Source organism: Pinus tabuliformis, chromosome 7 (genome assembly GCF_031772625.1).
Source record: "Pinus tabuliformis cultivar Carrire ecotype Pingquan chromosome 7, CPIR1, whole genome shotgun sequence".
Taxonomy (NCBI): Eukaryota; Viridiplantae; Streptophyta; class Pinopsida; order Pinales; family Pinaceae; genus Pinus; species Pinus tabuliformis.
In genome coordinates, this window is record NC_142293.1 from 680481771 (window position 1) to 680503215 (window position 21445).

The window sequence follows — 21445 nt, forward strand, 5'->3', positions numbered from 1 at the left end:
CAATTAACATATGTATATATAGTTAGTGAGAAGTTTTTACATCGTAGATACCATAACCCATAATCCATTGTAGCTCTTAGATATCTGAAAATTATTTTGGTTGTTAAGATATGACTTTGTTGGGGGATGATTGATATCTGGAAGCAACACTAACAACTTGCATAATGTTTGGTATATTAGTTTTTAAATATAAGAGACAACCTATTATTAACCTATACATTTTCTGATCTACCTCAGGTTACTCATCATTTGGTTGGAAAATTGTTTTCGTTGATTAGCATTGGCAATTGGCGATGAATATTGGAATTGAAGATTTATTGTGTAGTCATTGATGTCAAGGGAAGTATTAAGCTAGTATATGTGGGTCATTTGTTAAGATCCATAATAGTAGCATGATAAGTGATGAATCCTTAAGATCTTTATGACTATGGTTGATGGATGTATGAATCAAAGGCCTATTTGGTACAGACATTTTATGCACATAAGATCAAGTCAGGTGCCCTTGCAAGTGCCTAGATAGATCAATCTTGGAGAGAACTTTCCAATGATAGATAACACTTATAAAATTTCATAAGGGTTGAAAAGATAAAGTGTTTTGAATTAAGGTGGTCTTTCTTGGTCGAAGAAGTTTAGACGTCAAGGTCATTTGTGGAGAAAACAGGGAATGATCGGTAAAAGGACCAAACTCTACACTAGAATAGACTTATTTGGATGTTCAGGTCCAACAAGTATTTGAAGGATGCAGGTGTAGAGGAATCTTGAATCTGGACCTATGATCAAATTGCTGTGATTTTTTAAGGTTCCATTATAAACTAGTAGTTCATCCTTGAGGGGTTGCTTCAAAAGAAACACAAGAAAAGCACATGAACCTAATATTTCCTCTTCATATAGGTTGATGACATGGCCGAAGGATGTGACTAGTGAGGTGGTGCTGACTAGGCATATATGATGATGTGGCACTTTGTGCAAGTGACATGTGGCAGGTAGATTTGGCATTTTTGGATAACCAAGTGAGCCAAAAACATATGACAAGTGGCACCAATCAATTGTCACCATGTGGAAAGATGATTTCACCATGAAATAAGAAGTGTTTTTAGCTAATGATGTGGTGTAATATTGGGATTTGTGCCAACAGGCAGTGTTTGTGAATTATTTCCTATGTTATAGAATTCTCGAAATTCTAGTGAAATTAGTACAGTGGGCCTGAAGCGAGATTTGTTTTAAGAGTTATGATGTTTAGGCGATATGATAGAGTGTAGCAATGAGAAGGTCTAGACCCAAATAAGAGGGTAATAACATTAATAAATAAGTCTCTGGTCACTATTGTGGTCATATGGAAAAATGTGTTAAAATCTCAAAGAACATGGACAATTAGAATTTGGCACCAAGTTTAGTTATGAATTAAAATATTTTGTTTCATTATTGGACAATGGAGAACTACAAAAATAGAGGATTTTATCTAATGATGAGAAGTGATGTATAACAGTCAGCTAAGATGAAATTAAATGATGAAGATTGCTTAAAGGTATAAATAATATAAGAACAAGAAGGTGTTGTGTGAGACTATAGTGGGTAAGAATTAAAGGTAAGACTTGACACTTTGTAACTTAGAACAAAGTGACAAAATTATAGAACTGTAAGTTCATAGGCTAGATGTGATCTAACTTAGAGATGAAGTACTTCTTCAAGTAGCAAAAAATTAAATGAAGTGCTTTCTCAAGCCCAATTATGAGTGAATGAAGCCCCTATTCTTGAGAAGTGTGAGTTTTGTCTTAAAACAAAAGGCCACAATGTTGTGAAGGATTGTATGAAATTAGAGTATGAATGTGAAGTGTGTGGTGAGAGCAGCTGAACTAGGTAGCGAGTTAATTGCAAAAGAGTAGTGTTGTGGAGTGTGCTTGTGTGTGTCTATAGGAGAATGAAGAGCCCGATAATGCATATGCGTGTTGCAGAAGAAGGGGTGGTTGTGTCACAGTAGTGGTATCAAATTGAAATCAAATTAAAGAATGTTTTCAGAGGTCTGAGTTTGAAAATACCATGAAAGTATAGATATAACAAGAAGAAGCAGGTTGGTGCCTACATAGATATGAGCTCAGTGACTCAAAGAAATTTGGTGCTTACTAATATGAGGGGGTTCATGCCTCCTGTGAGTGGGTTCTCACAAAAAAATTGATGTAAATAGAGTAAGTTATTTGAATTTACATCATACTAAAAACAAGCTTTGGTGGTTTTTCTCCCAGAAGAGTTTCCATATTAATATCATTGTGTACAATTGTGATTGCATTCTTGTTGTGTGATTGTTTACAATTCTCTAAAAAAATTGTTCAAAGAAGTATACAAATTATAATTATTTAATCACTCTGCCCTAGTAATTTCTAATTCCCAGCAATTTGTATCAAAGTATGCTCCTTTAGAACAATTTAACCATTGGAAGGTAGATCCATAGGGAATCATGGCAAGTCACTAAATCAATATATCTATTCAAGCATAAGACCAATATTTGATGGAGTCAATTACGTACTCTAAAGATTCAAAATGGAAGCATACATCATGTCTCTTGGTGTTGATGTATGGGCCACTATAGAGATCAAATACAAAGTTCCAACAAATCCACTAACAAATCTTGATGAAAGGAGAGCTTATAAATATAATGCAAAGGCCATGAACATGATTGTAGTTGGTCTTAATCAATCCAAGATAGTAAAGGTGATGCACTACTATTCAACAAAAGAATCATGGGATAATCTTGGATACTTCTATGAGGGAGATGAAAAGGTAAAGCAAGCCAAACTCCAAACCTATAGAATGAGATTTGGAAGTCTGAGGATGAATGATGATGAAAGCATAGCATAATACTTTCGTAGAGTATATGAAGTTGCGAATATAACTAGAAGTATAAATGAGGACATCAAATAAGAAGTGATTGTACAAAAAGTATTAAGATCACTTATAATGAGATTTAATGTTAAGATATCATCCATAAAAGAGATGCCATTTAAGACTCTAAAATGGAGCAGTTGCATGGAACTCTCACTACCTATGAGATGAGAATTGGTGGAAATAAAATAGAACCCAAAGAAGTAACATCCAAGTTCCCAAAGAATCATACAAAAAATAGAGGACATCAAGATTTCTCTAGTTGTGACTCAAACGAGGAGATGGCCCAGTTTGTGAGAAAATTTAAGAGAGGCTCAGGAAAGTACAAATCTAAGCTACCTTTTAAGTGTTTTGACTTTGGTAGAGTAGGAAATTTTGCATCAAAATTTCCATACACTAAGGCTGAGAAACAAGAAAATGAGAAAGAGAAAGAGAAAATAATAGAGACAAAGCTCAGAAATATCAAAAGAAGAAAACTCAAGGAAAAAAATCTTCTACACTATGGAAGATATTGAGTAATTTGAGATAAAAAATGAATAATCCTATGAGGGAGAAAATAGGAGTGCATGCTCATAGAATTTTAATCTAATACGAAGTTTGAAGACAAATCAAATCCTAAAGGAGTGGTGGACCTCAAGCCATAACTAGTTAGTGCACTAGAGGAGCTGACGAAGACTAGGAAGAAGAACAAGCTACTGAAGGAGAAAAATTTGAGGGATGAATAAGGTTTATATAATTATTATAATGGATATTATAACCTTATAAAAGTAAATATAGAAGAAGCTTTTAGGATTAAAGACATTCTAGTTCATTAATGAAAGGATAAACAAAAGAGTCAGATGAAAATGAATCCCTAAAGCTAGAGTTGTCGAAAAGGAATAGAAATAATAGTTCAAATACATATGATGGAGATATCATATCTCTGATACTCATCTTAAAGAATTCAAAATAAAAGAGGAGTTTCTTATAAATCATGTAGTTTAATGGGAAAGGAATTTCCAAGAGCTAGAGGTAGAATTTGCTTCACTAAGAATATATATGGTGAAGATCATGGCCAAGATGGATATGAAACTTAGATTTACTAAAGGTTCAAAAGGATTTAATGATCTCTTCAGCTACTAAAGACCACCAGCAAGCAAATATTGTCTATGATATAAAGAGACTCAATAGAAATCGAAAGGATAATAAAGCACCAAGTCCTTGGAAAGGAAGAGCATTAGAGCTATGCGGAAGTAATTAAAGGAAGAGTTCATACGAATGAAAGGGTGAAAAGGCTAAATGGAAATAAAAAATATATCAACCTAGTTAGGATCACAACTATATGTCAGCGTAGACTTAACCATCAACATGGAAAATAATAATATTCTAGTAGATATACTTGAAATCGGCAGAGAAAACATTTAAAGTACCCAAATTTATTTTATGGTAACTATTATACTTTTCATAACTATGGTCATAACGCCACTGATTGTAAATTCATTAAAGTTGAAAGAGATGAAAATTATAGATCTAGAAAATTCTTTGTTGCAGAAATAAATTGTTTCGATCCTCTTATGAATGGGATTGAGTGCTACATGTATCACAACTATGGGCACAAATCTAATGAGTGTAAGAGTAAATTATTTAATTCTACTAGACAATGGAATTGTGAACATCTAGCTCCTTAAAGAAATGTGAAGAAGTGGAAGCAAAAGATAGAGAAGGATGAAGGATGCAGTGTTGTCTCATATGCAAATGACCAAGAGGAATAGTGGTATGTGGATAATAGATGTTACAATCATATGATAGGAGATAGAAGCAAGTTCATATTTCTGAAAGAAAATGGGAAAGGCAACATAAAATTTTGGAACAATGCTCCAGATAAAATAAAAGGGAAAGGAATATTCATCTTGAATACGAAGACAAAGGCTCAAAATTTCCTGTTGGTAGACGGCCTCAAACACACCCTTATAATTTTTAGCCATGTATGTGATAACAGATATGATGTCATCTTTCATTCTAAGGATTGTGAGATTACAAAGGAACAAAACGGTGAGATGGTAGGAAAATAAATCAAAACCCCCAGTATTGTTTATGTCTTCGATGATTCCAGAGTAAATTGATACCTAAGTAAGACAAACGAGACATGCTTGTGGAATGAGAAGATGGGTCATGTAAACTTTCATATCTTGGTGAAGTTCGGCAAGACAAAGGTAGTAAGGGGCTTTCCAAAATTATGAAAGCTATACAAACCTATATGTAAATCATGTCAATGTGGTAAATAAACTAGAGTACATTTTGAGACAAAGGATTGTTCTTCATCCAAACCTCTAGAACTAAATCACACAGACATTTGCGGCCCAACAAGAGCACAAAGTCTAATAAATGAGATATATTTTATTTTGTTCGTTAATGATTTCACTAGAGCCATATGGATCATGTGGATCATGTTACTAAAGGATAAATCAAAAGCTTTGAGAATATTATGGTATTTAAGGCACAAGTTGAGAATGAAAAATACCTTAATATCAAATGCTTGTTGTCAGACAAAGGAGGTGAGTACACTTGAAGGGAATTTGAGGAGTTCTACGAAGAACGTGACATTAGAAGGAAATACTCTATTGAAAGAACCCCGAAATAGAATTTAGTTGTAGAATAGAAGAACAAACCATTCAGGATATGGCTAGAGCTATGATGGATGAAGGGAAGGTTACAAAAACCTTATTGGGAGAAGTATCCCAAGTTGTTGTCTATTTGGCCAATAAAACTCAACTCAGGTCGAATAGTGATAAGACACCCTATAAATTATGGAAAGGAAGCTAAGCCTTAGTGAAGCATCTAAAGGTATTTGGAAGTAAGTGTTATATCAAGAGAAATGACATGAAACTTGGTAAGTTTAACTCTTAAGCAGATGAGGGATTTTTTCTTAGATATTCAATATGAAGAAAAGGGTATAAGGTCCACAATAAATGGACCAAGAGGATTGAAGAAATAATTGATGTTAGAGTGGATGAAGCTATATAAGACACAACAAATCATGAGGATAAATTAGATAATGATGGTGATTGTGTTTACAAATATGAAGAACTTGAAGAGATGGAATAAGAAGATGAGGATTTACAAGAAGAAGAAGATGAGGATTTACATTGGTCATTTTATAAATAAAAAACACCATCTAGACACGTGTAGAAGCAAAATCCTAAGAGAAAAATAACTGGAAACAAATATCTTGGTGTGCAGACAAGGAAATTTTTTACAGAAAGTACTAGATAAGTAATCTTTGCACTTCTGTCATAGATAGAGCCCAATAATTTTAGCCAAGAAAGTGAAGAAAAGTGTTGGATTAAGGAAATGGACAAAGAATTAGATCAAATACAAAAGAATAACACTTGGGAACTTGTTCCTAGACCAAAGGATAATAATGTCATTGGCACCAAGTGGGTTTTCAAAAAAAACTTGAACGAAGAAGGTCAAGTTGTGAGGTACAAGGTTAGATTGGTTTCTAAAGGCTATGCTTAAGTTGAAGGTACAAATTTTGAAGAAACCTTTTTCCATATAGCTAGACTAGAAATGATAAGAATATTTTTGGAATTTGATAGTTGTAATAAACTTAAATTTTATTGGATGGATGTTAAGTCATCATTCCTCAATTGTGAACTAGAAGAGGAAGTGTACATTGAGCATCTAGAAGGCTTTAAAATCTCAAAAGATGAAGACCATGTTTGCACACTGATGTTGGGCACAAATAAGGTGTCTTTTAGAACTCTTAAATGCCTCACATTAATTATCAACCTGGGTAAGTATTTTTGTTTCAAGAGTGTACACAATATGTGCAAGTGATGTAAATCGTTGAATCTATAGAGAGTAATGCTTTAAAATAACTTATTGATTTCAATACAAGAGTAAATGGATCAAACCATAAACTACCAACTTGTAACTTCAAGGAAATTAACTTATTCAAACATCAAAACTCAATCTTAATCGAAATCACAATTCAATCTTAATCAAAAGTTCTAACTGCATTTACATCAACCGAGTGCACCGTAGTGATAATAGAGCTCTTTCAGCTGAATCTAGACTTATGCATAAAAGTAATACATCTGATATAATCAATAAAACTCTAGCTTTCAGTTAACAAGAAATGATTCTTATCTACCAATCAAATCAATCCACAACATAAATAAATGAAGCCAATCAACAGAAATAAGAATTAATGCAATGAATACAGAAAATCAACACTAGTGAAAGTAAATAAATCGTAAAGTTATAAAACAAAGTAATTAAACTTTGCAGTAAAAGAAAGGTAAACTATAAAGTAGGGAACAGCAGTGAAATCCACCAGTTATCGGGCCCAAGCCTCCAATGATTACTACTTGGCTACTTCAGAATCTCGTAAATGAACAGCAACGCAAATTATATATTATTCATCAAATCCAAATGTCATTACAACACGATGTCCTTCAGAATAACGCTCTGTATATTAAAATTACAACTAAAGTAAAAAGCCAAAAAGTTAAGTCCTCTATTCTATTTGTCTTTTCCCTCTTATAGTCAAAGAGGAAAAGAGATAAATGTGATTCCTCGGGATCAGGAGATCCTAAGGAATTCGCAACTAAATGCTATTATCAGACAGTCTTCTATCTTGCGTTGATCCTCCTGATTCGCTTCTCGATTTGACCACACAAGACGCACGTTGTTTTCTCTATTTAGCCTTTGTTGTTCAATATTTTGAACAACAGTTGTTCCATTCACCAATTTCCATTTAATAAGCAATGAAAGTTAGTTTTGACAGTCAAATCGCATCAAAAGCAGTTTCATTAACTTTCTATCGAAATCTCATCAAAACCTTATTACATCATGGCACAAATGCATAAAAAGGAGGAAAAGGATAGTGTAATCAAGGGTAAATTTATACCTATTGCACGGCCCAACATACTCCCCTGCTTACCTTGTTTCACGTCCTTGTGAACATAAATAGTTATTATGTAATGCAGTTAAAGAGTAAGCAGGAAAGACTTTTTCTTTATCTAACCTAAAACCATGCTTTTGTATTAAATCTGCAAAGGTTGTCCCTTCATGACCTTCAGGCAACTCATAATCAAAACGATATCCTTCAAGTGGGTACCAAATAATAGGACTCCTAAATCAACATCCTAACCAATATGGTCCTTCCCTCAAGATAACATTACTATATGTGACAAAACGGCCTGCAACAACTTTAAAATTCCTATAATTAAACAGTTCTCTGTCCTTGACACTATTGGTTGAGACTGTCCATCTTTGCTTGGATGCAAGCAAGGATCTTTCCTAAATGGATAAGAAATATGCCCTTCCCGTTTGCATGATTTCTTTATGTATAGGCCCCAGAATCTTAGTTACACCCTCCTGTGTCATGAGCCTTTTGTGTTTAACAAAAAGATGCAAGGGTTGAGTAGGCTCACTCCTTACCCACAAATCCAGTCCATGTTCTTTCCTTTGAAAGGCGTTATAAGCCTTAGACCACTTGAGTTGGTTTTCTGCAAAAGAAATAAAGGCCTGGAATTGAATATCACTGACAAAAGGGCTAGGATTATTATCCACCTCCCCTTCTAATACAAAATTGTGCAAATAAAATTCACAAAGGAGACGTTGGAATTTTATCCCATGCTCCTTACAGCAATTTATGAATTCATCAGTTGTCTTCAATTCAACTAACTTGCCAGCCTTAACAGCTTTAATCTTCAACAGCAAATATCTTTCTAATAAAAACAGAGCATAATTTGTGGCAGGAGACCTGCAAGATAAGACATCAGAGTATAAAGAGCAAATAGCATCGATCTGGCCCACGACCTTATCTAGCTTGGCTTTTACTTTCCTCTGCTTTTCTTCCTCCTACTTGAACTTATCAAAAGTTTCATTCTCAGTTATGGTCAATTCTTTGCATTGCTTCTACAACTCCTGATACTTTTGCAGAGGAATTGTCTCCTTCTGACATTGCTCTAAAGCAAGTTGGGCTTGTGCCAGCTCCTCTTGTAACTCTGAAAGAATATGATCACTACATGATGGAGTGTTATTGATTATTTCTTCTGTCTGGGTGCTTTTGCTGTGAGAGGGTAAACCCTTGGTCTAAGTAGACTTATCTATCAACTCTATGTGAAAGCTTGTTTGTGTGACCACTGTCTGAGTAGAAATAGGTTCGGTTTGGGTTTCTATTGCCCTACCTTCACATATTTCTATTTGTGTGGCGATAGCGACTAACTCAGTAGTAGTGCTCTGAGCTTCCCTATTTGCAGTCTCTTTCAATTTCCGATGTAGCCGCTTAACTGTCTTCTGGAGCTTTCTGTATTTCTTTCTCAGCTTCCTTAACTTTGTTTCGGCTACTCGCTTCTTCTGAGGAGCATCCTTTGTAGAAACAGGTTTATCAATACCCTCTGTATCTAAAGGTTCCTAGTGCTCATCTTGGCTATGTTCCAATATAACCATGTCACCTGACTGGTTATCAGATTCATGCATTATTCTATGTCCACTTCCTGTTCTTGATGTGCAGCTTCTAGGGAAGGCAAAATTATGTGTGACCAGAATCTTTTGAAGATTGAGCTTTATTCGGATTTTGGTCAAGTGATCCTCCAAGTTGCATATATGCATTCAAATTTGCAAGAACCTGGGTCATCCCTTCCTCAAAGAACTGCAAGAAATTATATTGGGGGCTCATAGGTGGTGTTTGAGAAGGCCCTGCCTCATTTTCTAATTCATCATCATTTTGGAAAGAATGTTGTGTTTCCCCTTGTTCTGGGTCAAAATTGCATTCTTCCTCAAGTTCTGATTCAGAATTAGGTTCTTCCTCCTGTTCTGGTTCAGAATTGGGTTCCTTCTCTTGTTCAGGTTCAAAATTGGGTTCCCCCTCCTGTTCCTATTCAAAATTAGGTTCTTCCTCTTGTTTTTCTTTGGAATTACCCTCTTCCTTTGGTTCTGGTTCAGAGTCCTACACAATAATTGGACTAGATGGTTCTACCAACCATTCGGCGCTAGCTTGAGGATCTACGAAAGTCCTCTAAACTAGGTTTAACCTCACTAAACGTTTGCGCTTATGGGCTCCTATTGTTGTATAAGCAGTTCATTTCCTCTTTAGAATAGGGTTCTGATATTAAATTTCCACGGTTGCAAGGGTTTGGACTACAAGGTTTGTACCTATCTCTAGCGGTGCTATAAAATTATCCCAAATTAAATTTTGTTGGACAAGACTATGACTAAAAATCAGTCTGATCAAACCATGATGACTAACTACAGTCTCAGGATGTCTATCCCATCTTATTCTATCTGTTGTGTCATGCAATAATGAATTCAAGAAAAATGGTAAATTGACAGTGAGCTTCTACTTTAAAATGGCTAAAATTTTAAGTTGTCATGGTTTTACCACATCCCGTCGACCATCACAGGTGATGTACTTCTGGATGACACTTGCCAATTCACACCATGGTTCTCCCAAAGAGGATGGTTGAATGCCCTTGCCTTTTCGTGTTAATTCCTCACCTGCGTCTCTGAAAATCTCCACCGCATCATGCAACATTATGTGCTTTTTAGGCCATACTGCTCCTTCTGCTGGCAGCTCAGAAACTTCAGCTATCACAACCTCTGATACTGTTACTCTTACACCTTTTACTATGGACTACCCATCTTGTAAGTGCTGTAAAAACTCGATAGCGATTTCTTTGCTAGGGGCTTGAAGTCTGGTGAAATATGATATCCATCCTGCATGCACCAAAATTTCCCTAGCTCTGGCAGAAATCTCCAACACTAAGGGTTCTCGGTGAACTGATTTTCCACCCATAATGCTCGAATTCTTCCAATATTCGTCCTACAATTTCAAGGATTAACACAGAAGAAAAGAAACAGTAGAGAACAACAATTGCTTTGGTGAAATAGAACAGCAAGTAGATGTAACAACTAAATTCCATAATGTTAAGTGGAATTTCCATGAGAATTAATAATATTAATTCGAGGACTATCATACTGCCACATGTCATTTGATCATGGGATATCACAGCAACATATCAAGTCAAATAAGCGGAATAAATATAGTGCATGCAAAGGCATAATGGGAATCCTCCCCCCTCCTTAAAAAGAGAGGTCGCCTAAGACCGAGTAGACAGGGAAAGTGTTGTTTTGACAACAAGGTAAGGGAATAAACAGTATGGAAGTAAATGAAGCAGAGTATGTGTTGGCATTACGACACAAGCTTGGCACTATGGCTCAGGTATTGTCCTTGATGGCAACTCACTCAGCAAATCACTCAAATGACAGTTCAGGATCACAGGCTCTCAGAATAAAGGAAAAGAGGTATATACACAGGTTCTCGTTGACCAAGACGCGTATACATGCGGATTCACAGACCAAAAGGTGCGTATGTGTATACACGCACTTTCATGCATAGAAAAGTGCGTACAATTTGCAAAACTTGGTTTTTGGTCCTTGGTATTCGGACCTATGGTTTTGGACCATGGTATCTCGTCCGAAGTATTGAACCCAGGTATTGGTTCTAACTAGCTTTGGACCATGGTATTGAGTAAGGCCTAAGACTATAAAAGGGGAAGGAGATCATTAGGCAAAGGCACTAAAGGATTGAATATCTTATGAAGAGCAAGATCTAATATACTAGTCATTAGGTTATGGTGCATAGTTGGATCTGAATCAAGGAGGAACCTGAGCGCTAGAAGAAGGATAAGTTCTATTAATGGGTCAAGATCTTAAAGCTTGAAGAGAAGTATCTTTGTCTGATTTTGATCTTGTACATTTGGCACATGACTTGATCTATAAATCTAATGATCTAGGTAAAACTAATATCTGAATAGTTGAAAAGGGTAAATTATCTTTTACAGATCTGTACGCAAGTTCAGCACAACAAAGATGCGTATACATGTTAGTTAGGTAATTCAAATCTGCGTATACGTAGGTTTTCCTTGATATAAGAGCATATGCACAGAGGTTCTACCTATTGAAGTAGCATACGTCCCATAAAATATGTTTTAGCTACTTTTGTTTATTTTTGTAGTTTTCTGGGTTCAGGATTGGTTTCTGGTTACTGTTATTGTATTCTGGTTATAGCATTCAGAGAAGTGATTGTTTGATTCAGTTTTGGTGGGTACATAGGAAATTGGTTGATACAGGTATATTTAATGTTTGATTGATGTTATTGATGGATCCAGTCTGAAAATTTATGAAACATGGTCCCTGGAAGAAAAGAGAAGGTTGTAGCCTTCTGTAGGCCAGCACCTACATACTAGTACATTAGCTAGTACAAGAGCTAAGGGGGTTGTAGCTCCCTTCCAAGAGAAGCTGGAGAATGAGAGAATGTTGTAGCCTTCTGCAGGTAGAATCCTGCATACTGGTATAAGACTGCACCAGTATAGAAACATTGTAAAAAGAATTTTCTTATTAAAAGAAGATAGAGACGAATTGCAACAGGTGGTTTTCACCCACATTGGGTTTCCACCTTATATCTTGTGTTCTTGTGTGTGACTGTCTGCTCTATTTTACTGTACCTGGTTACTATTTATATGGTTCTGATGCACAGATTAATGATCAACATCTGAAGAATAAATTAAATTATAAGTCTGCAGGTTATACGCTAGTTTCCTTAACTACAGTTGCATATATACGCAGTTTTCACTAACTGAAGTAGCGTATACAAATCTGATTGTGAAATGAAAAATAATTGACTTGATAATACTGATTCACCCCCCTCTCAGTATTATTTCCAACAATTGGAATCAGAGCAGGTCCTTCAAAAGAAGCTTGATCACTTGAAGGAAGATCTATCATCATGAGCAACTACGAAAAAGAGGCATCCATCCGGCCACCAATTTTTGATGGGAGCAACTTCATTTATTGGAAGGTAAGAATCACAGCCTATCTTCAATCTCTTGGAACAGAATTTTGGGATATCGTGGAAGGAGGATACACATTTCCAGCAGCAACTCCTACATATACGATAGGTAAAAAGAAGTATGAAACAAATGCAAAGGCTGTCAATACTCTATTGGGGAGTCTATCACAATTAGAATTCGTCAAGGTTATGCAGCTCAAAACCGCCAAAGAAATATGGGACAAGATCGTTCTAAGCTATGAAGGAGACGATCAGGTAAAATGTGCAAAACTACAATCTCTCAGAATTCAATATGAAACTCTCAAAATGCACAATGATGAAAGTGTAGCTAATTATTTCCTACGTATAGATGAGATTGTTAATCGCATGAAAAATCTAGGTGAAGAAATAAAAGAGGTCACTTTATTTGAAAAGGTTCTAAGATCCTTGTCTTCTAAGTTTGAATCAAAAGTTTCTGCCATAGAAGAAAAGTAGAATCTTCAAAGTATTACTATGTCATAGTTGCACAGAATCCTAACTGCTTTCAAAATGAGAAAAGGGGGTCCATCAGACATGAGAGAAGTTGCATTCAAAGCTTCAGGAAAAGGAGAATACAATGAGTCAGAACATACATCAAAAGGAGAGGAAGAATCAAATTTTGTCAGGAACCTTCAACGGGGCTCCGGAAGATTCAGAAGTAAGATACCTTTCAAATGCTTTGCTTGTGGAAAAGTTGGTCACTATGCAGCCAAATGTCCTCATAAAGATAAGCTTGATAAAGATAAGGAACCGGTTAAATGGAATAGAAAACAGAGCATAAGTAAGAAGTGCTATCATACACATGAAGAGAACGATGAACTTTCAAATAGTGATGAAGATGAACATGGTAATGATTATAGGCTTCTGATGGCTTTTGAAGATCATGATTTCTTAGATGCTATAGATGAAGATGATCTCTATGAAGAAATTTCTAAACATAAAATTTGTTTAGAAGAAAAGAGTATGATTATAGATACTTTGACATTCTAACTTGCTGAAAGGGGAAAACACAATGAAAAGTTAGAATGTGAAATTGTGGGACTTAGAAAAGAATTTGAAATGTCCCTGCTTGGTGAGCTTACATATTTTCTTGGTTTACAAGTCCAACAAAACAAAGACGGTATCTTTATATCACAAACCAAGTACCTCAAGCAGATCTTGAAGAAATATGGCATGGAAGATTGAAACCAGTATGTACCCCTATGGTAACAGGATGCAGCCTCAGTGCAAATGATGAATCAGTAGCAGTACATCAACCAACCTATAGATCCATGATTGGTAGTCTGCTCTATCTAATAGGTACCGGACCAAACATCATGCATGCAGTGGGTATAGTTAGAAGATTCCAAGAAAATCCAAAAGAAGCACACCTTCAAGCAGTTAAAAGGATTTTCAAATATCTTTAGGGAACACAAAACTATGGCTTATGGTATCCTAGAGATACAGATCTCACACTTCATGAATATACAGATGCAGATTGGGTAGGAACCGTGGATGAAAGAAAAAGCACTAGTGGTGGTGCATTCTTTATGGGTTCCAGATTAGTGTCTTGGTTCAACAAGAAACAAAGTTCAATTGCATTATCTACAGCTGAAGCAGAATATGTGGCTGCTGCATCTTGCTGCACACAACTCCTTTGGATGATGCAAACATTGTAAGACATTCAAATCACTTGTACTCCACCCATCTCCATTCTACGTGATAATACAAATGCAATCAAAATTTCAAAGAATCCTGTCATGCATTCCAAGACCAAGCACATACCTTTCAAATATCATTTTCTCCAGGAACAAGTGCTTGAACAAAAAATCGAATTGGAGTATGTTCCCTCCAAGGAACAGGTTGCCGATATATTCACCAAACCACCGCCCAGGGAGACATTTGAATACCTCAGACACAAGTTGGGAGTAATTGATGCATCATCTTGCTATTAACACTTATCTATGGGTGTACGCGAGTTTCATGAAGCGTATCCGCATACATATGCAGGTTTCAGTGGATACAGTCGCGCATATGTTGGTTTGAAGATAAACAGTGGGCCAGACTTAGGATGAAAAGAGTCTGATGTGGGTTTGATCATCTGGCACAGGTTTAGGGGGAGCATATACTTCTAATAGTGCATTGTTGGCATTACCTTAGAAGATCTTGGTACAATTTCATAGTTGTTTGTAATTCAGGTTGAACAGGTGCAGATGGAGATCATGGTTGCTGGTCTGGACGGTGATTGACAAATGTTGTTGATATTGTCTTAGATATTTGGTCTCTATCTCATGTATTTCTTTTAGTATCAAGGTCATGTAACAACCTATTTTGTTTCCCCACTATGCCTAGGATGGATGATGTAATGTTCTTGTTTTATCATGTATAAACTTTTGGTGTATCCCCACTTGGCTGGGTGGATGAGTCAATCTTGATAAATCCCCACTTGGTTGGGAGATGGATGTATGTATGAGCCTCTGATGATAGGAAGGTCACTTATGATGTATAGAGTCATGTTCTTTCTTGTAGAACATCTTCTTGCATACCTTGCCTACTATCAGGGGGAGCATGGACAGCACAGCACAGCAGAAGATTTTAGCAAGTACTCAGGGGGAGAATAACCCTTTGCCCTTGATGACAAAGGGGGAGACTGTTTGGGGTTGCCATCAAGTCCAAAGGGGGAGATTGTTGGCATTATGACACAAGCTTGGCACTATGGCAGGTATGGTCCTTGATGGCAACTCACTCGACAAATCACTCAGATGACAGTTCAGGATCACAAGCTCTCAGAATAAAGGAAAAGAGGTATACACGCAGGTTCCCATTGACCAAGCCATGTATACACGCAGATTCACAGACCAAAAGGCGCGTATGTGTATACACGCACTTTAATGCACAGAAAAGCGCGTATAGTTTGCAAAACTTTGTTTTTCGTCCTTGGTATTCAGACCTATGGTTTTGGACCATGGTATCTTGTCCAAAGTATTGAACCCAAGTATTCGTTCTAAGTGGTTTTGGACCATGGTATTGAGTAAGGCCTAAGACTATAAAAGGGGAAGGAGATCATTAGGCAAAGGCACTCAAGGATTGAATATCTTATGAAGAGCAAGATCTAATATACTGGTCATTGGGTTATGGTGCATAGCTGGATCTGAATCAAGGATGAACCTGAGTGCTAGAAGAAGGATAAGTTATATTGATGGGTCAAGATCTTAAAGCTTGAAGAGAAGTATCTTTGTGTGATTTTGATCTTTTATATTTGGCGCATGACTTGATCTGTAAATCTAATGATCTGGGTAAAACTAATATCTGAATAGTTGAAAAGGGTAAATTATCTTTTATAGATCTGTACGCAGGTTGAGCACAGCAAAGACATGTATACATGTTGATTAGGTAATTCAAATCCGTGTATACACAGGTTTGCCTTGATATAAGAGCATATGCACACAGGTTCTACCTATTGAAGTAGTGTACATCCCATAAAATATGTTTTAGCTACTTCTATTTATTGTTGCAGTGTTCTGGGTTCAGGATTGGTTTCTGGTTATTGTTATTGTATTCTGGTTACAGCATTCAGAGAAGTGATTGTTTGATTCAGTTTTGGTGGGTACATAGGAGATTGGTTGATATAGGTATATTTAATGTTTGATTGATGTTATTGATGGATCCAGTCTGAAAATTTATTAAACGTGGTCCCTGGAAGAAAAGAGAAGGTTGTAGCCTTATGTAGGCTAGCACCTACGTACTAGTACATCAGCTAGTACAAGAGCTAAGGGGGTTGTAGCTCCCTTCCAGGAGAAGCTGGAGAACGAGAGAAGGTTGTAGCCTTCTGCAGGTAGAAGCCTGCGTACTGGTATAAGACTGCACCAGTACAGAAACATTGTAAAAAGAATTTTCTTATTAAAAGAAGATAGAGACGAATTGTAGCAAGTGGTTTTCACCCACATTGGGTTTCCACCTTATATCTTGTGTTCTTGTGTGTGATTGTTTTCTCTGTTTTACTGTACCTGGTTACTGTTTATATGGTTCTAATGCACAGATTAATGATCAAAATCTGAAGAATAAATTAAATTATAAGTCTGCAGGTTATACACTAGTTTCCTTAACTACAATTGCGTATATACGCAGTTTTCACTAACTGAAGTAGCGTATACAAATCTGATTGTGAAATGAAAAATAATTGACTTGATAATATTGATTCACCCCCCCCCCCCCCCCCATCAGTATTATTTCCAACAATTGGAATCAGAGCAGGTCCTTCAAAAGAAGCTTGATCACTTGAAGGAAGATCTATCATGAGCAACTACGAAAAAGAGGCATCCATTCGACAACCAATTTTTGATGGGAGCAACTTCGTTTATTGGAAGGTAAGAATCACAGCCTATCTTCAATCTCTTGGAACAGAAGTTTGGGATATCGTGGAAGGAGGATACACATTTCCAGCAGCAAGTCCTACAGATACGATTGGTAAAAAGCAGTATGAAACAAATGCAAAGGTTGTCAATACTCTATTGGGGAGTCTATCACAATTAGAATTCGTCAAGCTTATGCAGCTCAAAACTGCCAAAGAAACATGGGACAAGATCATTCTAAGCTATGAAGGAGATGATCACGTAAAATGTGCAAAACTACAAATATGAAACTCTCAAAATTCACAATGATGAAAGTGTAGCTAATTGTTTCCTAGGTATAGATGAGATTGTTAATCGCATGAAAAATCTGGGTGAAGAAATAAAAGAAGTCACTTTAGTTGAAATGGTTCTAAGATCCTTGTCTTCTAAGTTTGAATCAAAAGTTTCTGTCATAGAAGAAAAGTAGAATCTTCAAAGTATTACTATGTCACAGATGCACGGAATCCTAACTTCTTTCGAAATGAGAAAACGAGGTCTTTTAGACATGAGAGAAGTTGCATTTAAAGCTTCAGGAAAAGGAGAATACAATGAGTCAAAACATACATCAGAAGGAGAGGAAGAATCAAATTTTGTTAGGAACCTTCAACGGGGCTTTGGAAGATTCAGAGGTAAGTTACCTTTCAAATGCTTTACTTGTGGAAGATTCGGTCACTATGCAACCAAATGTCCTCATAAAGATAAGCTTGATAAAGGTAAGGAACTGGTTAAATGGAATAGAAAACAGAGCATAAGTAAGAAGAGCTATTATACACATGAAGACAATGATGGACTTTCAAATAGTGATGAAGATGAACATGGTAATGATTATAGGCTTTTGATGGCTTTTGAAGATGATGATTTCTTGGATGCTATAGATGAAGATGATCTCTATGAAGAAATTTCTAAACTTAAAATTTGTTTAGAAGAAAAGAGTATGATTATAGATACCTTGACATTCCAACTTGCTGAAAGGGAAAAACACAATGAAAAGTTAGAATGTGAAATTGTGGGACTTAGAAAAGAATTTGAAATGTCCCTGCTTGGTGAGCTCACATATTTTCTTGGTTTACAAGTCCAACAAAACAAAGACAGTATCTTTCTATCACAAACCAAGTACCTCAAGCAGATCTTGAAGAAATATGGCATGGAAAATTCGAAACCAGTATGTACCCCTATGGTAACAAGATGTAGCCTCAGTGCAAATGATGAATCAGTAGCAATACATCAACCAACCTATAGATCCATGATTGGTATTCTTCTCTATCTAACAAGTACCCGACCAGACATCATTCATGTAGTGGGTATAGTTGGAAGATTCCAGGCAAATCCAAAAGAAGCACACCTTCAATCAGTTAAAAGGATTTTCAAATATCTTTAGGGAACACAAAACTATGGCTTATGGTATCCTAGAGATACAGATCTCACACTTCATGCATATACAAATGCAGATTGGGCAGGAAGCGTAGATGATAGAAAAAGTATTAGTGGTGGTGCATTCTTTATGGGTTCCAATTTAGTGTCTTGGTTCAGCAAGTAACAAAGTTCAATTGCATTATCTACAGCTGAAGCAGAATATGTGGCTGTTGCATCTTGCTGCACGCAACTCCTTTGGATGATGCAAACATTGCAAGACATTCAAATCACTTGTACTCCACCCATCTCCATTCTATGTGATAATACAAGTGCAATCAAAATTTCAAAGAATCTTGTCATGCATTCCAAGACCAAGCACATACCTATCAAATATCATTTTCTTCGGGAACAAGTGCTTGAACAAAAAGTCAAATTGGAGTATGTTCCCTCCAAGGAATAGGTTGCTGATATATTCACCAAACCACTGCCCAGGGAGACATTTGAATACCTTAGACAGAAGCTGGGAGTAATTGATGCATCATCTTGCTGTTAACACTTATCTATGGGTGTACGTGAGTTTCATGAAGCGTATACGTGTACATACGCAGGCTTCAGTGGATACAGTCATGTATATGTTGGTTTGAAGAAAAACAATGGGCCAGACACAGGATGAAAAGAGTTTGGTGTGGATCTAATCATCTGACACAGGTTCAAGGGGAGCATATACTTCTAATAGTGCATTGTTGGCATTACCTTAGAAGATCTTGGTACAATTTCACAGTTGTTTCTGATTTAGGTGGAACAGGTGCAGAGGGAGATCATGGTTGCTGGTCTGGATGGTGATTGACAAATGTTGTTGATATTGTCTTAGATATTTGGTCTCTATGTCATGTATTTCTTTTAGTATCAAGGTCATGTAACGACCTATTTTGTTTCCCCACTATGCCTGGGATGGATGATGTAATGTTCTTGTTTTATCATGTATAAACTTTTGGTGTATGCCCACTTGGCTGGGTGGATGAGTCAATCTTGATAAATCCCCACTTGGTTGGGAAATGGATGTACGTATGAGTCTTTGATGATAGGAAGGTCACTTATGATGTATAAAGTCATGTTCTTTCATGTAGAACATCTTCTTGCAGACCTTGGCTATTGTCAGGGGGAGCATGGACAGCACAGCAGAGCGGAAGATTTCAGCAGGTACTCAGGGGGATCATAACCCTTTGCCCTTGATGACAAAGGGAGAGAGTGACTTGGGGTTGCCATCAAGTCCAAAGTGGGAGATTGTTGACATTAGGACATAGGCTTGGCACTATGGAACAGGTATTGTCCTTGATGGCAACTCACTCGACAAATCACTCAGATGACAGTTCAAGATCACAGGCTCTGAAAATAAAGGAAAAGAGGTATATACGAAGGTTCCCGTTGACCAAGCTGTGTATACACACGGATTCACAAACCAAAAGGCACGTATGCGTATACACTCACTTTATGCACAGAAAAGCGCGTACAGTTTGCAAAATTGGTTTTTGGTCCTTGGTATTCAGACCTATGGTTTTGGACCATAGTATCTCATCCAAAGTGTTGAACCCAGGTATTTGAACCCAAGAATTGGTTCTAAGTGGTTTTGGACCATGGTATTGAGTAATGCCTAAGACTATAAAAGGGGAAGGAGATCATTAGGCAAAGGCACTCAAGGATTGAATATCTTATAAAGAGAAATATCTAATATACTGGTCATTGGGTTATGGTGCATAGCTGGATCTTAATCAAGGAGGAACCTGAGTGCTAGAAGAAGGATAAGTTCTATTGATGGGTCAAGATCTTAAAGCTTGAAGAGAAGTATCTTTGTGTGATTTTGATCTTTTATATTTGGCACATGACTTGATCTGTAAATCTGATGATCTGGGTAAAACTGATATCTGAATAGTTGAAAAAGGTAAATTATCTTTTACAGATCTGTACGCAGGTTCAGCACAGTAAATACGCGTATACACGATGGTTAGGTAATTAAAAAATGTGTATACGCAGGTTTGCCTTGATATAACAGCGTATGCACATAGGTTCTACCTATTGAAGTAGCGTGCGTCCCATAAAATATGTTTTAGCTACTTCTCTTTATTGCTGCAGTGTTTTGGGTTCAGGATTGGTTTCTGGTTACTGTTATTGTATTCTGGTTACAGCATTCAGAGAAGTGATTGTTTGATTCAGTTTTGGTGGGTACATAAGAGATTGGTTGATACAGGTATATTTAATGTTTGATTGATGTTATTGATGGATCCAATCTAAAAATTTATGAAACGTGGTCCCTGGAAGAAAAGAGAAGGTTGTAGCCTTCTGTAGGCCACCACCTACATACTAGTACATCACTAGTACAAGAGCTAAGGGGTTGTAGCTCCCTTCCAGGAGAAGCTAGAGAACGAGACAAGGTTGTAGCCTTCTGTAGGTAGAGGCCTGGGTACTGGTATAAGACTGCACCAGTACAGAAACATTGTAAAAAGAATTTTCTTATTAAAAGAAGATAGAGACGAATTGTAGCAGGTGGTTTTCACCCACATTGGGATTCCACCTTATATCTTGTTTTCTTGTGTGTGACTGTCTGCTCTGTTTTACTGTACCTGGTTACTATTTATATGGTTCTGATGAACAGATTAATGATCAACATCTCAAGAATAAAATAAATTATAAGTCTGCAGGTTATACGCTAGTTTCCTTAACTACAGTTGCATATATACGCAGTTTTCACTAACTGAAGTAGTGTATACAAATCTAATTGTGAAATGAAAAAGAAATGACTTGATAATACTGATTCACACCCCCTCTCAGTACTATTTTCAACAATTGGAATCAGAGGAGGTCCTTAAAAATAATCTTGATCGCTTGAAGGAAGATCTATCATCATGAGCAACTACGAAAAAGAGGCATCCATCCGACCGCCAATTTTTGATGGGAGTAACTTCGTTTATTGGAAGGTAAGAATCACAGC